This window comes from Phyllobates terribilis, unplaced genomic scaffold (assembly GCF_046119375.1).
Source record: "Phyllobates terribilis strain yellow unplaced genomic scaffold, ASM4611937v1 Scaffold_2__4_contigs__length_985480577, whole genome shotgun sequence".
NCBI classification, from domain to species: domain Eukaryota; kingdom Metazoa; phylum Chordata; class Amphibia; order Anura; family Dendrobatidae; genus Phyllobates; species Phyllobates terribilis.
Window position 1 is genome coordinate 14,774,596 of NW_027362762.1, and position 14,946 is coordinate 14,789,541.

At 44.9% G+C, this 14,946-nt stretch overlaps 1 pseudogene; it reads left to right on the top strand.

Annotated features, from left to right (window-relative positions):
* The first annotated feature begins 5,670 nt into the window (after positions 1-5,670).
* The window catches only part of LOC141243409 (hydroperoxide isomerase ALOXE3-like), a 33,667-nt pseudogene continuing 24,391 nt past the window's right edge, over positions 5,671-14,946 (top strand).

The window sequence follows — 14,946 nt, forward strand, 5'->3', positions numbered from 1 at the left end:
AGGCTGAATAGCATCCATCATACCGGCTCAGTCTGGAGACATCACACAGGAGGTCTTCTTACCTCCACACACAGACCATGTGTCAAACAAACAGACTTAATTTTACCCCGTTAACCACACCCAGAGGTGGGGTATGTGGGCAGTCAGACCCGTCCATTTCTCAGGCTGCCCGTAAACCTGAACCAGATTCACAAAACAAGCCGGTTTGTACTATGTGCACTAGAGCAATACTCCAGGATTACATCACAGATGACAACCTCCGTGACATGGTACATACCTTCCATCAACTATGTGTCAGATAGCCACTGTCACGCTCACCCCTGGACCATCTGGCGTGAGTGTAGATTGTGGTCCCACTGGGCCATGGACTGAGGAGTGCCTGGATGGGCGTGACTAGGGGCCTCACCAAATCTGACCTTGGATGTACGGTGGCTTGATGACTCCGTGATCCAAGGAGGGACGAGGGAGGTGGATGAGGTGCTACACCAGGGGAGACCTCGGTCACACGGCTGCTGACCCACAACGAGGTATGCAGGTACTGGGAGGTTCAGCTCGTATGCAGGTAGGTATTGGCAGACATGGCTGTTATACAGACGGGCAGGTGCTGGTGGGCACGGCTGGCATACAGACAGGCAGGTAAGTAGTGGTGGGCAAGGCTGGTACACAGATAGGCAGGTAGGTACTGGTGGGCATGGCTGGTATACAGATAGGCAGGTAGGTACTGGCGGGCATGGCTGGTATACAGATAGGCAGGTAGGTACTGGCGAGCATGGCTGGTATACAGACAGGCAGGTAAGTAGTGGTGGGCATGGCTGGTACACAGATAGGGAGGTAGGTGCTGGTGGACATGGCTGGTATACAGACGGGCAGGTGCTGGTGGGCACGGCAGGTATACAGACAGGCAGGTAAGTAGTGGTGGGCATGGCTGGTACACAGATAGGCAGGTAGGTACTGGCGAGCATGGCTGGTATACAGATAGGCAGGTAGGTACTGGTGAGCATGGCTGGTATACAGATAGGCAGGTAGGTACTGGCGGGCATGGCTGGAATACAGATAGGCAGGTAGGTACTGGCAGGCATGGCTGGTATACAGATAGGCAGGTAGGTACTGGCGGGCATGGCTGGTATACAGATAGGCAGGTGTAGCACCCCGAGGGCTCGGCTGCTACAGGGGTATTGCACCTCAGACCAGAGGTGTGATATTCCACTCCCGGGTAAGGATGGAGTATGGACCAGGGCTCAGTTAGCTGCATGCACCACACACACCCCATTTCCGAGGGACAGCTCAACGGTGATCCCACTAGACAGAAGTGCAGGCACCACCGACTATGTCTATGCCTGGAGTGGGGAGGGGGAGGAAAACCCAGTGGTGTAGGAGCAGATAGGGGTGGGTCTCTGGGCATAGGTAGGAGCCCATTGGTTGCTAGTCACCTGGGCTTGGGTGCTAGAGGGAGGTATATAAGGTGGGCACCATCTTAGAACAGTGTTCAGTCTGAGGAGGAGTGACAAGGAGCAGAGCTGCTGCATGGGCTCTGCTCCCCAGGCAGGCCTTGTCAGGATGCCGGGGCCAGAGAGAGAGAGAGAGAAGAAGGAACAGAAAGGAAAGTAAGAAAGGAACAAGAACATCAAGAAAGGCCCAGAGACACGAGGACAGAGGGAACCCTAAGGACCCAGGAGATTGCGGGTGACGGGTTGGCAGAGCAGGGTACCGGAACCCAAATTGGTGGAGGCAACAGATTCCTCAGCCAAGGACCGGAGGTTGTGACCACATCTTGGTACGACCCCTCACTACATCCATCAGGAAAGCATACCATATAGGGTCAGGGAAACCGGAGAGAGGTTTCGCCAATAGAAGGCCCGAGGAAGCTGGACAAAGGTGGGTCACTCGTGGGGACGGCCAGAGAAAGGAAAAGAAGGGAGTCCTGTGCCACGCTCTGGAATTGCCTGGGAGTTGGTCGAGCCCCTTGCCTGGTGGACGCAGCACGGCTTGGGCAGTCATCGCCTGCAGGATTGACACGAATAACAACTGTGAGTAAAGCATTGGAAACTGCAGGCCCACGTCTCTGTGTTTCATTGCCGCACCAGCACCATCAGTACTGGGACCCTCACACCATCACTCCCACCATCTTCCACACTAGCTGCCCTGAGGCAATACTTCTCCTGTGGGGAGTTATCCCATACTTGGCTGCGCATACAACATCAGCCTCAGCGGTCGGCAGCGCAGCGGCGGTCCCCACTGACCGCAATCCACGGGTGGCGTAGTCGGACACTTGTTATCACATTAAGACTGCCACTGGTTTGACTACCCTGGGCACGGACCGGGTCAGCGCCACGGAGACTACAACCCCCAGCGATCCGGCTCCGGGTATTCCCCTGCACAGCACAGGCTCAGGGGGCGCGTCACAGGTAGGTACTGCCGTGCATGGCTGGCATACAGATAGGCAGGTAGGTACTGGCGGGCATGGCTGATATACAGATAGGCAGGTAGGTACTGGCGGGCATGGCTAGTATACAGATAGGCAGGTAGGTACTGGCGGGCATGGCTGGTATACAGATAGGCAGGTAGGTACTGGCGGGCATGGCTGATATACAGATAGGCAGGTAGGTACTGGTATGCATGGCTGGTATACAGATAGACAGGTAGGTACTGGTGGGCATGGCTGGTATACAGACAGGCAGGTAGACAGGCTGGGTAGGGCACAGTACAGACTGGAATACAGAAATGGAAAGGACCCAGTACAGACTGGAATACAGGAACAGATAGAGCCCATTAAAGACAAAATATGGGAACGGAACCGCAGGATTGGAATACCACAGGAGCAGTCAGGCAGGAATACTGCAAGCGTCAGGAGAGACAGGACTTTGTTCACATGGAACAGACAGGACCAGGTTAGCACAGGACAATAACAAGTACGCAGAGGATAATTACACAGACAAGGTCACAGGACAAGCAGAGCCATATTCACACAGGGTACTTGCTATGAAGTAGCGAGTGGACACAACTCACAAAATGTAGCATGGGGGATAGCGGATTAGAGATACGTTCTGGTACAGACACTGCAGGTTATGATAAAGATACTGGAACAGATAGAGGAGGTGAAGGGAAAGATCAGACAGATACTAAGAGGTACAGGAATAGGTCCTAGTTCAGACAGGGACTGACATAGGGATAAACAGGTGCAAGATTCAGGAAATGGGCCTGGGTATTCAGTAGCGATGAGCGAATATGTTCGAAAAACTAACGCAAGTTTTAAATTCAGTACGAATATGGTACATTCAGATTCATGATCGGAAACACGAGTATTTTTATATTAAAATCTGCAAAAATCGGAAAAATTTGGTGAAAAAATGTGGGAAATTATTGCGTTGCAACTAAAGTACTTTTATCACTTTGGCTATCATACTGGTGGTGTATGATGAGCGGGGGGATGTGTTTGATGAGAAGAGGGGCTGGGGAGAGCTGACAGGAGCTGTGAGTAGCGCCGTGCTAACGTGCTTGCTCTTTTTTTTTTCCCCCTAACTTTATTTGTGCAAATCGCGGCTAGCCAATCAGGGCGCAGGAAGCATCTATAATGTCCAGACACAAGGGCTTGTGCCATTGGCTGCTGAAATCACATGTCCTCTCTATATAAAGAGCGGCCATGTTGTGTCAGCGCCATTTTCTGATTATACCAGATCACAGACGCTGCTCCTACTTACTGAGAGATTTTAGCTAGTTAGAAAGGCAGTGGCTTCTAAGTCAGATAGTTTAGATAACGAGTGTCGAGTGATGAGCGAATTTGTTCAAAATCCGATCTCCAAACTTAAGTTCGACACGAATGTGGCACATTCAGACTTGTGATCGGAAAGGTGAGCATTTTTACTTAAAATCGGCGAAAATCGGCACCGTTCGAAAACGTGCAGGACCATGATTGCGGGGCAACTACAGCGATTTTAACGGTTTTGCTAGCATAGTGCTTGTGTATGTTGAGCGGGGGGACGTGGTAGATGGGTGGGGGGCTGGTGAGAGCTCAGAACAGGTCAGATCAGTGGTGCGCTTGTAATTTTTTTTTTCCTTTAATTTTAAGTCAGGAAATCGCGGCTAGCAAATCACAGCACAGGAAGCATCCACACTGTACAGACACAAGGGCTTCTGCAATTGGCTGCTGAAATCACGTGTGCTCTCTGTATAAAAACCGGCCATGTTCCCTCAGCGCCATTTCATGCATGTCACTGCTGGAGACAGATGCTGCTGAGTGTGCTCCTCCTGTGTAATGAGAGATATTAGCTAGATAGATGGGCGCTCCTGTGGAAGTCAGATAGTGTAGATAAGTCCTGTGCTATTTACCTTTTATATCGACCTTGCAGCCCTTTTTTTTGTTTTTTGTGCAATTACTCAGATTCTGACCGAAAGAGCAGGGTCTATGGCTCAGAACAGTGCTGTGCACCGGTTGTACTGTGCTCCATGCAGGAGTATACCTTCAATCTATTTTTGCACTTCTAATGTGATTAAGCAAACAAGCCCTTGTAGGCCACTTTTTAATTTTGTGGGGTTGAAATTCAGCTATCTGCAGAGCTTGTCAGTGCAGGGCTTCTGAGTGCAGAGCTTGTCAGTGCAGGGCTTCTGAGTGCAGAGCTTGTCAGTGCAGGGCTTCTGAGTGCAGAGCTTGTCAGTGCAGGGCTTCTGAGTGCAGAGCTTGTCAGTACAGGGCTTCTGAGTGCAGAGCTTGTCAGTGCAGGGCTTCTGAGTGCAGAGCACGAAAAACTTTTTTGTCATTTGCTAATGCGATAGTGCACCCTGTGTTAGCCCAGTTTGTCATTATTTTGGTGGATGAAATTCAGCTGTAAGCACAGTAAAACAAATATATTTTTTCTGTTGGCAGACAGAGTTCATAAAAGATTTTTTTGTGTCACAAGCGTGAGACACTGCTAAAAGCCACCTACGATGAGTGATGAGCGAACGTGCTCGCCATTGCTCAGAACTCACCCAAGCATCACACTATTTGACAAGCTTGGCGGGAGCTTGGTTCCCCTCCCTGCATGTTTGGCACTCTTTAGAGAGCCAATGAACATGCAGGAATTGCCTGCCATGCACTGTAATGCCGTAGCCATGTTGGTTGTGGCATTACAGTGATTGGCTGGCCGCACAGCGTCATCGGGTCTATATCAGACCGGGCGCCGCCATGCTCGTCACAGTCACTCCGGATCAGACAGTGTAGGGAGAGGTGCTGCTGAGCTAGGGAGAGATTTGCTTGTTTATAGTTAGTATAGGTATTCTTCAACATATATACTGTATATATATATATATATATATATTGTGCTGCATAGGCGGTGGAATAATAAAGAATTAGAAATGGAGAAGTTATAAAGATCACAAAGTTTCTCTGGCTGAATTCCCCCCTGCAGGTAACATGCTGTAGACTTCATAATATACAGAGCGGTCACAGCATCCGGATGGTCATTCTCCCGCGCTGTCCTCTCATGTGGCGCAGCGGTGTCTCATCCTCTCGGCATCATATCCTCCTGTATAGGAGACACACGGGCCTGGAGCAGGGATGTGGAGGCCCCAGGTTGTTGTTGCACGGATCAGCTGCTTTGCTGTTCACACATGTGTTTTACTGAGATCTTATGATCTGTTTTCCTGGAGGACATAGAATATATAAATTATTACAAAGTCTCTCCACCCATCCTTACTCAGTGACACAGGACAGAGCTGATCCAGTGTGGATCATCCACTGGAGACATGGGGCGCTACAAGGTGACTGTGGCCACAGGAAAGGATTTTCTTTCTGGGACCATTGACGCCATCTCCATCAGTCTTTTGGGGGCAAATGGAGAAAGTGATAAGAAGAAGCTGCCCCATGGGTGGCTCCCTGGAATAGTGAGTGGTCTCAGTCTGGACCAAATCCAGGTATGTGCGACCCTTGGGCGGCAGAGCCACAATGGACTACAGGTCTACCCCACCCATGGCTTGGTAAAAATAAATGATGGAAACCAGGTCATCGGTGGTCCTGGAATCAGAGTCACCTGCTGGAGGGAAAACTGCAGCCACTTGGTATTAGGCTCAGTGATGGTGTATTACAATTTGGGGCTCAAATTTAACCACAGATGCTAAAATTGTACATGAATTTCCTTTAGATTTGCCACAATACACTCACTCATAGGCAAGTGGGCAGCATCTGACTATCAAGGGTCTGTGACCTTAGGGGGTCAGGGATGGATGTCTGCAGTAAGTTATCGGTAGTCCTGTCTGTAACCTATAAGGAGCTGTAGAACCTATGATAAAAGAAAAATTAGCAAATTCCATGCGGTAAATAAATAAATAGTAATAGTGCATGAAAATAATACGGGAGACTTAGTCAACAATGTTTTGATCAAAGGAACGTAAAAGCCATCCCACCACGACAAGGTGAACCCAAACCGGACGGTACCGAACTCTTGTAGTTCATCTCACTATGTCCCGGACCCCTGCATGTGGGAAGCTAAATAAACAAAATGAACAGCCCAAAAAAAGCTTTTCAGAGCTGTAAAGTACCCGCAGGGTGGTATCCTCCACATGCCCTGTGCTGCGGGTCTCTGGTAGCTCCTGGTGGTGGCGCTATGTAATCCACAGAATCCAGAGCAGTGTGGTCTCAGGACTACACTCGCTGCCCTATATACTGATACTGACTGCATGTCCCCACTCCATAGTATATACAGATGCGTCAGTCATCTACGTCCAGTAGATTTAGGGGTGTTTACCATAATGTGGGGTCTGTCTGTACAGGTGCGTACCTTTGATGTGACTATTGAGGAGGATGTTGGGGATCTGTGTCTGTGCGACTCTACAAAGAGACTCACGTGTTCTCAGTTGAGGACCCCTGGTATGTAGATTACGTCCATGTCACCCCTCCTAATGGGAACTGCTACAAGTTCCCCGTGTACCAGTGGATACCTGGACAGACCAGTGTGCTGATCCCTGAGGGGACAGGTGAGTAACCCTGAGCAATGAGTACCCATTTAACCAAAAAATGGCCTGTCTTCTTTACAGGACTTCTAAGACTATGTTCACATTGCGTTTTTGCTGCATTTTTTTTTTTTGCTGCTTTCTTTGTGCAAATTAAAATCTGCTATTCACAGGACCAGCAAAAGCTATGAGACTTCCAAAATCTCATGCACACCTTTGGTTTTTAGTTTGTTTTTGCAGCGTTTTTTTCACCCATAGAAAGCAATGAGTGAGCACAAAAAAAGTAGCAAAAACGCAGCTGAAACTTTGCCATCAGTTTTTGCATCATAAAAAAAGCATGTACAGCAGTATAGGAAGCCCATTTTTTTTGTGATTTTCCCAAGTTTAAACCAAAATGTTTTGATGTCCTCACATGAGCAGGGATGACAGTATTAGTACAGTTTAACCGCTTAGTCACTTGGCAATTTTGACCTTAATGACCAGGCCAAAATTTTTTAAATCTGACCAGCGTCACTTTATTTGGTAATTATTTGTGACATATTGTACTTCATGATAGTGGTATAATTTTATAGACACGACTTGAATTTATTTGTGAAAATATCAGAAATTTGACGAAGTTTGAAAATTTTTCAATTTTCAAACTTTTAATTCTTATGCCCTTAAACCAGAGAGTTACGGTATGTATCACAAAATATTTCATAAATAACATTTCCCACATGTCTACTTTACGTATGCATCATTTTTTAAACATAATTTTTTTTTTGGTTAGGAAGTTAGAAGGGTTAAAAGTTGACCAGCGATTTCTCATTTTTCCAACAAAATTTACAAAAAACATTTTTTTAGGGACCACATCACATTTGAAGTGACTTTGAGAGGTCTATATGATCGAAAATACCCAAAAGTGACACCATTCTAAAAACGAAAGCATTGTGGAAGGAAAAAATTAACATTTCACTTTTTTTTTTCAAAAATTTAAATTTAGCCCCAATTTTTTTTTTATTTTCACAAAGATAACAGGAGAAAATGGACCCAAAAATTTGTTGTGCAATTTCTCCTGAGTACGTCGATACCCCATATGTGGGGGAAAACTACTGTTTGGACACACGGCATGGCTCGGAAAGAAAGGAGTGACGTTTTGGAATACAGAATTTGATGGCATGGTCTGCGGGTGTCATGTCACGTTTGGGGAGCCCCTGATGTGCTTGAACAGTGGAAACCCCCCACAAGTTACCTCATTTTGGAAACTACACCCCTCAATGATTTTATCCAGGGGTTTAGTTAGCATTTTGAACCCACAGCTACTACACAGAATTTGGTAACAACAGGTCGTTATATTGAAAAGTTTCATTTTTTTCATGAAAATAATGTCTTAGCTCCAAATTTGTAATTTTTACAATGGGTAATACTGTAGGAAAACGGACCCCATAATTTATTATGCAATTTCTCCTGAATTCGATGATACCCCATATGTGGTCAAAAACTTCTGTTTGGCCACCTAGCAGGTCTAGAAAAGGATGGAGCGCTCTTTGACTTTTGGAGCACAGATTTTGGAAGAATAGTTTGCGGGTGACATTTGCGGAGCCCCTGAGGTGCCAAACCAGCAGAAAAAACCCAAAAATAACCCAATTAGAATCATAGAATCATAGAATCATAGAATGGTAGAGTTGGAAGGGACCTCCTGGGTCATCTGGTCCAACCCCCTGCTCAAAGCAGGATTCACTAGATCATCTCAGACAGATGTCTGTCCAGCCTCTGTTTGAAGACGTCCATTGAAGGGGAACTCACTACCTCTCGTGGCAACCTGTTCCACTCATTAATCACCCTAACTGTCAAAAAGTTTTTTCTAATATCTAATCTGTGTCTCCTCCCATTTAGTTTCATCCCATTGCTTCTAGTCTTTCCTTGTGCAAATGAGAATAAAGATGATCCTTCTACAATGTGACAGCCCTTGACATATTTGTAGACAGCTATTAAGTCTCCTCTCAGTCTTCTTTTTTGCAAGCTAAACATTCCCAAATCCTGCAACCGTTCCTCATAGGACATGGTTTGCAGACCAGTCACCATTCTGGTCGCTCTTCTCTGAACTTGCTCCAGTTTGTCTATGTCTTTTTTAAAATGTGGTGCCCAAAACTGTACACAGTATTCCAGATGAGGTCTGACCAAAGAAGAGTAAAGACCGATAATGACTTCACGTGATCTAGACTGTATGCTTCTGTTAATACATCCCAGAATTGTATTTGCCTTTTTTGCTGCTGCATCAACAATTGTAGAAATTGCAGCTCACAATGAATAATCTACAACTGCAGTGACTATTTTGTAACATCCACGCCAGGGTTTACTCTGGAGAATTGCAAATATGCCAATTTAGTGTCCATAAATTGTGCCCCCATAAATTGTAGCGCCCCCATACATTGTGCCCAGCTTGTGCTTCTGGAAACATGCACCCCGTAAATTGTTAAGTGCTCTCTCCCCACTACAATAATGCCAAACATGTGGCTGCTTACTGCAGTTTAGGCACAGTGGGGCTCAGAAGGAGGGGCATTTGGATTTGGGAGCAGAGAATTCACTGGATTTTTTGGGGGGGCAGGAGTCATGTCACTTTTTGGAAGTCTTTGTTCTACCAGTAATGTGGGAACCCCCTATAATTCCAGTGACAGATGACGGCCTGAGTGGGGGCTGGTTTTGTGCGGGATAAATTAGAGTTTCATTGGTAACATTTTGAGGTACATAATATTTTTTAACGCTTCCAGAATAAGACTGGATCTCCTTGTTGTGTTCTATGCTGAGCACTTACATTGGGGTTTCTGTGTAAAACCCACAAAAATGTGATTCAGACAAAACCCCGGACAGAACCACCCACCGTAATGAGGCAAATGGAGACACTTTGGGCTCCGTTTTGCGTCTACTCCATCTTTTTAGGCGTGCATAGATCTGTGGTCGTCAACACTTGTGCTCTAAAAAGACACCTAAAATGATGGGACACCATTGGAACACACACCAGTCCAAAGTGACTCCATATGCCTCATAAAGGAGTGGTTCTGTTGGGGGTTTTGTCTTAATCACGGTTTTCGGGAACTTACACGGAAACCCCGATGTAAGAGCTCAGCGGAGAACGCAGGATAAATGTGAGCCGAGCCGTATTCCGATTATTTGGAGGTAGAATGAACAAATAAACAGCAGCACAAGAATAGCCTTTATTTTATTTTTGTAGTGTAAGTGATAAGACGGCTTTATTCTTCGGGTCGGTGCGATTACAGCGATATCAGATTTATATAGGTTTCTTTAGGTTTTTGCTGCTTTCACACAGTAAAAATGCTTTTTTATAAAAAAAAAAAGTGCGGTTGTTTTTTTCGTTGCCTTATCCTGAGAGCTGTAACTGTTTGATTTTTTGGAAACTGAGCTGTATGAGGGCTTATTTTTTACAGGACGAGTTGCAGATTGTTTGGTACCATTTTGGGGCACATAATAATTTTTGCTCGCTTTTTTTTTTTTTTCAGACTTTCAAACACAGAATGAGCAAAAACAAGTAATTCAGTTATTATTTTTATTTTTTGCACGGTTCACCAGGCGGTAAAATGATAAAACCGATTTGTTCGTCGGGTCGGTACAACTACAGTGAACACCAGATTTATATTTTTTTTTGTTGCTATTTTTACACACTTAAAACAGTATTTTACAAAAATGAATTTGTTTTTGCATAGTCATATCCTGAGAGCTGTAGCTATTTTATTTTTTTTTGACGAATGAGCCATATTAGGGCTTGTATTTTGCCAGACTTGGCAAAATGACTTATGACTGGGTCTCACAGGCCACCATACCCTGGAGTCATCACATGACCTCAGGGTATCATGGTAACCATCGGCTGCCATGATTCTCATTCCGGGGGATCTGATGCTTACAAGAGTGTCTTGTAACCCCCTTGTAACCAATTAAATAATTATGTCATGATTGACAGCAGTACTAAAGGGTTTAATTGGCCCTGATCAGCTTCAAAACTGGCCGGGGTCGATACTGCAGGGTGCCAGCTGTCATGTACGGTTGATACCTGCGGGAATTTCAGCCACTGGGTGGCGCTATACTCTTATTCCTCAGCGCCATTAAAAAGCAGGGGTAAAGAATAAGGCTCCTTAACAACTACTGTTAAAAGGTGTATGGCCAGTCCTTAAGAGGTTAATTAAATTAGTGGTATGTGTTAAAGTAAACAATGCATGAGGAATGGATCTCAATGCCTGACCAGTGTGTAAAAGTAAACAATAGCCAACTAAAATGTCAAAGTAAACAATGCTCTACCAATGTGTAGAAGGTAAACAATACCCAACAAAGTGAGAAAGTTCACAATGCCCGAACAATATGTAAAAATAAACAATACCCCACCAATTTATAAAAGTAAGCAATGCTCCACCAATGTGTGAAAGTAAACAATAGCCAACTAAAATGCAAAAGTAAACAGTGCCTGTCCAATGTGTGAAAGTAAACAATGCTCTACCAATGTGTAGAAAGTAAACAATACCCGACAAAGTGAGAAAGTAAACAATGCCCGAACGATGTGTAAAAATAAACAATACCCAACCAATTTATAAAAGTAAGCAATGCCCCACCAATGTGTAAAAGTAAATAATGTCCGACCAATGTGTGAAAGTAAACAATGCACAGTCCCTGCAGGGGGGAGCTGAGCACAGTTGGGATGACCTGTTCTTTTTTCAGGGAGCATATCATCTTCATGCAATGGAGATACACAAAGGACAAAAGAGCTGGAAAATAATAGAGAAGTTTACAAGTGAGTGACCGGCTAACAGCTGGATTATGGAGTATCTCGGGATCATGTCCTCCGTTAGTACCTAATTCTTATTGTTTTGCAGGTGGAAGATGTACGCCCCAGGGGCCCCATACTGCATTGATGCAGACAGTGTTAAGAATCTACCCATGAAAGAAAGGTTCTCCAACCAAAAGCAAAACAGCTTCCAGATCACCAAGATTCTGGTGTAGGTGTTCAGTTCTACCCCAGATAGTATTTTTCCACCAGTTGCACCAGGCTCAAAGTGAATACTCCCCTTACATCTTGCATTGTAAAAACAAGCTGTCTGGAAACTTCAATCATTGGTCAGTCGTAAATTCTGTGGTCAATCTAAGGTTAACATTGGGACCATGGCTTCCTAACTTCACCTCTCATTGGGAGAACCTATTTATTTATTTTATTTAACAGCCTTCGGTTCGATCTTGAGCCATGGCGACTTGATGGATGAATGCTCTGTAGGAAGATCGATCTTGTGCAAGCCTAGATAAGTCCACCATGGTCTTCTCCACTGGTATCTTAATAGTATCAAGCCATTGGGTTGCTGGTTTTCCTCTTCACTTTGTTCCTTCTATTCTTCCAATCATAATGTCCTTCTCCAGTGATTGCTCTCTTCATATTATGTGTCCAAAGTAGGCAATTTGAAGCTTGGTGATTCTTGCTTTGAGTGACTTGATTTGTTCCAAAATTGATTTGTTTGTTCTTCTTGCCATCCAACTGGGTCCCTTCTTTATTATACTGATGGTCGCGCTCTGTATTTGATCTGCAGGAGGTCTCCACTGAAATTTAAGGTTTTGTTATGATAGGGACTAATGTTCAACAGTCTATGGAAGGTTCCTTCCTCCATGGTTATAGCTGACCGGTGATGAGCTATTCATGATTGTGTATGGTTGCCATTTTGGAATTATAAACCATGTAATTGATCTTATGAATGATGTCTGACTTCTTAGATTTATATAAGTCACATCTACAGATATTTGGCAGATTAAATGTGCGCTCGGCATGTACTGTGCATCCGTGCAATTCCTTCGAATCGTTAGCATAGGACAAGTGGATGACACCTGCTGCCCACACATGAGCTGGCAGATAACTGTAGCTATGATGCCACAAGCCTGTATGGGAGGATGAGCCAGTCTGAATTACCCTATTGAAACAATTATCATCTCGGTCCTCCACACTGGAAGCCCCGTGAACCCATGTACATCTGTTTTCTTACCGAGGACTTGAAGTAGGATTAAAAGGTTTCACAAAATGCACCGACTCCTGGGGGAAGCTAGAAGACATCAAGATGGTGTTTTATTTCAATAGAAAAAAAAAACTTCAGGTGCTCCCCACCCTGAGTATCACATCGCTAAGCCCTTTTCTGGTCTCAAGGCTTCGGATTCAATTTAATCCTCATTTATATTCAGTAATGGTCTCACTATAGTGTGAACAATGTCAGAATAGATCTAGTCAATCTGAAAACAGAACCTTGAAGCCATGCAGGTCTGAAGATTGTGTCCTCCAAAGGTCGAATTACAATGCAAGATAATTGTGATTGAGTGTTCTTAAGAATGCTCGTTTTATGATAATTGTGTGGTGTCAGAGATGTAACTGTAAAATCTACTGATAGTGAATACTGAAGCAAAGCTATGACCTCCAGATGACCCTGGTTAGAGGGGACCCTGACATGAACAGGTAATTAAAGCGGATTATCTGATGGATCGCAGACCAGGCAGGGCTGACAGAATTTTTGGAGGCGACAGATTTATGGCCAGTAGAAATAACTTCTCACCTCTAGACTATTGATCAGAAAGGCAAGCAGACTACTTTAAAATCCTTTGTCCTCTTTAACAAATTATGAATATTGGATTACTATGGATGGCACAGATATGACAGATATAAGAGACATGAAATCGTGATAGGAAACATGACAGTAATATCTCGCACCTTGAACCTCCAGAGGTGAAGATATTATAGAAATTGAAGATCCCATAATTTTCTGGAAACCAGCCACATCCTATGACCAGTCCTGTTATAAGTCACCGGAGGGGAGATATATGGGTGTGACTTGTGTTAATAAAAGCAAATACCGAGCTATGATCAGTGTCATTATTGGGAGGCACAGTCTGCTGTGGTGCTGTACTGTTACGCCCCCAACAATGAAAAGCTCATTCATAAAAGCCTGCGACATCAGGTTTAGTACATTTCTTCTGTTAATCCTTTTTATTTCATGTAATTGTTTATACTATACTGTTTTTTCTTTTCTTGTAACATCTTTGTATATTTTTTATCACTGCCTACTTTTTTGATTAAATATATAAAAATTAATAGCTCTGTTCCTCTTGCTCTATGAACCGCACACCTGAAGCCATACACTACTTATAACGGGTGTCCAGTAGGCCTGTGTAAATGATTGGTGGTGGCAGCAAGTTCCTTTTGTTATAGTGGAGTTGGCAGTGACCGTACCAGGGGTATATATATATACACTGCTCAAAAAAATAAAGGGAACACTGAAATAACACATCCTGGATGTGAATGAATGAAATCTCCTCAATGAATACTTTGTTCTGTAGAAAGCTGAATGTGCTGACAACAAAATCACATAAAAATCATCAATGGAAATCACATTTATTAACCAATGGAGGCCTGGATGTGGAGTCATCCCCAAAATTAAAGTGGAAAAAACACCCTACAGGCTGATCCAACTGTGATGTAATGTCCTTAAAACAAGTCACAATGAGGCTGAGTATTGTGTGTGGCCTCCACGTGCCTGTATGACCTCCCTACAACGCCTGGGCATGCTCCTGATGAGGCTGAGTATTGTGTGTGGCCTCCACGTGTCTGTATGACCTCCCTACAACACCTGGGCATGCTACTGATGAGGCTGAGTATTGTGTGTGGCCTCCACGTGCTGGTATGACCTCCCTACAACGCCTGGGCATGCTCCTGATGAGGCTGAGTATTGTGTGTGGCCTCCACGTGCCTGTATGACCTCCCTACAATGCCTGGGCATGCTCCTGATGAGGCTGAGTATTGTGTGTGGCCTCCACGTGCCGGTATGACCTCCCTACAACGCATGGGCATGCTCCTGATGAGGCTGAGTATTGTGTGTGGCCTCCACGTGCCTGTATGACCTCCCTACAGCGCCTGGGCATGCTCCTGATGAGGCTGAGTATTGTGTGTGGCCTCCACGTGCCTGTATGACCTCCCTACAACGCCTGGGCATGCTCCTGATGAGGCTGAGTATT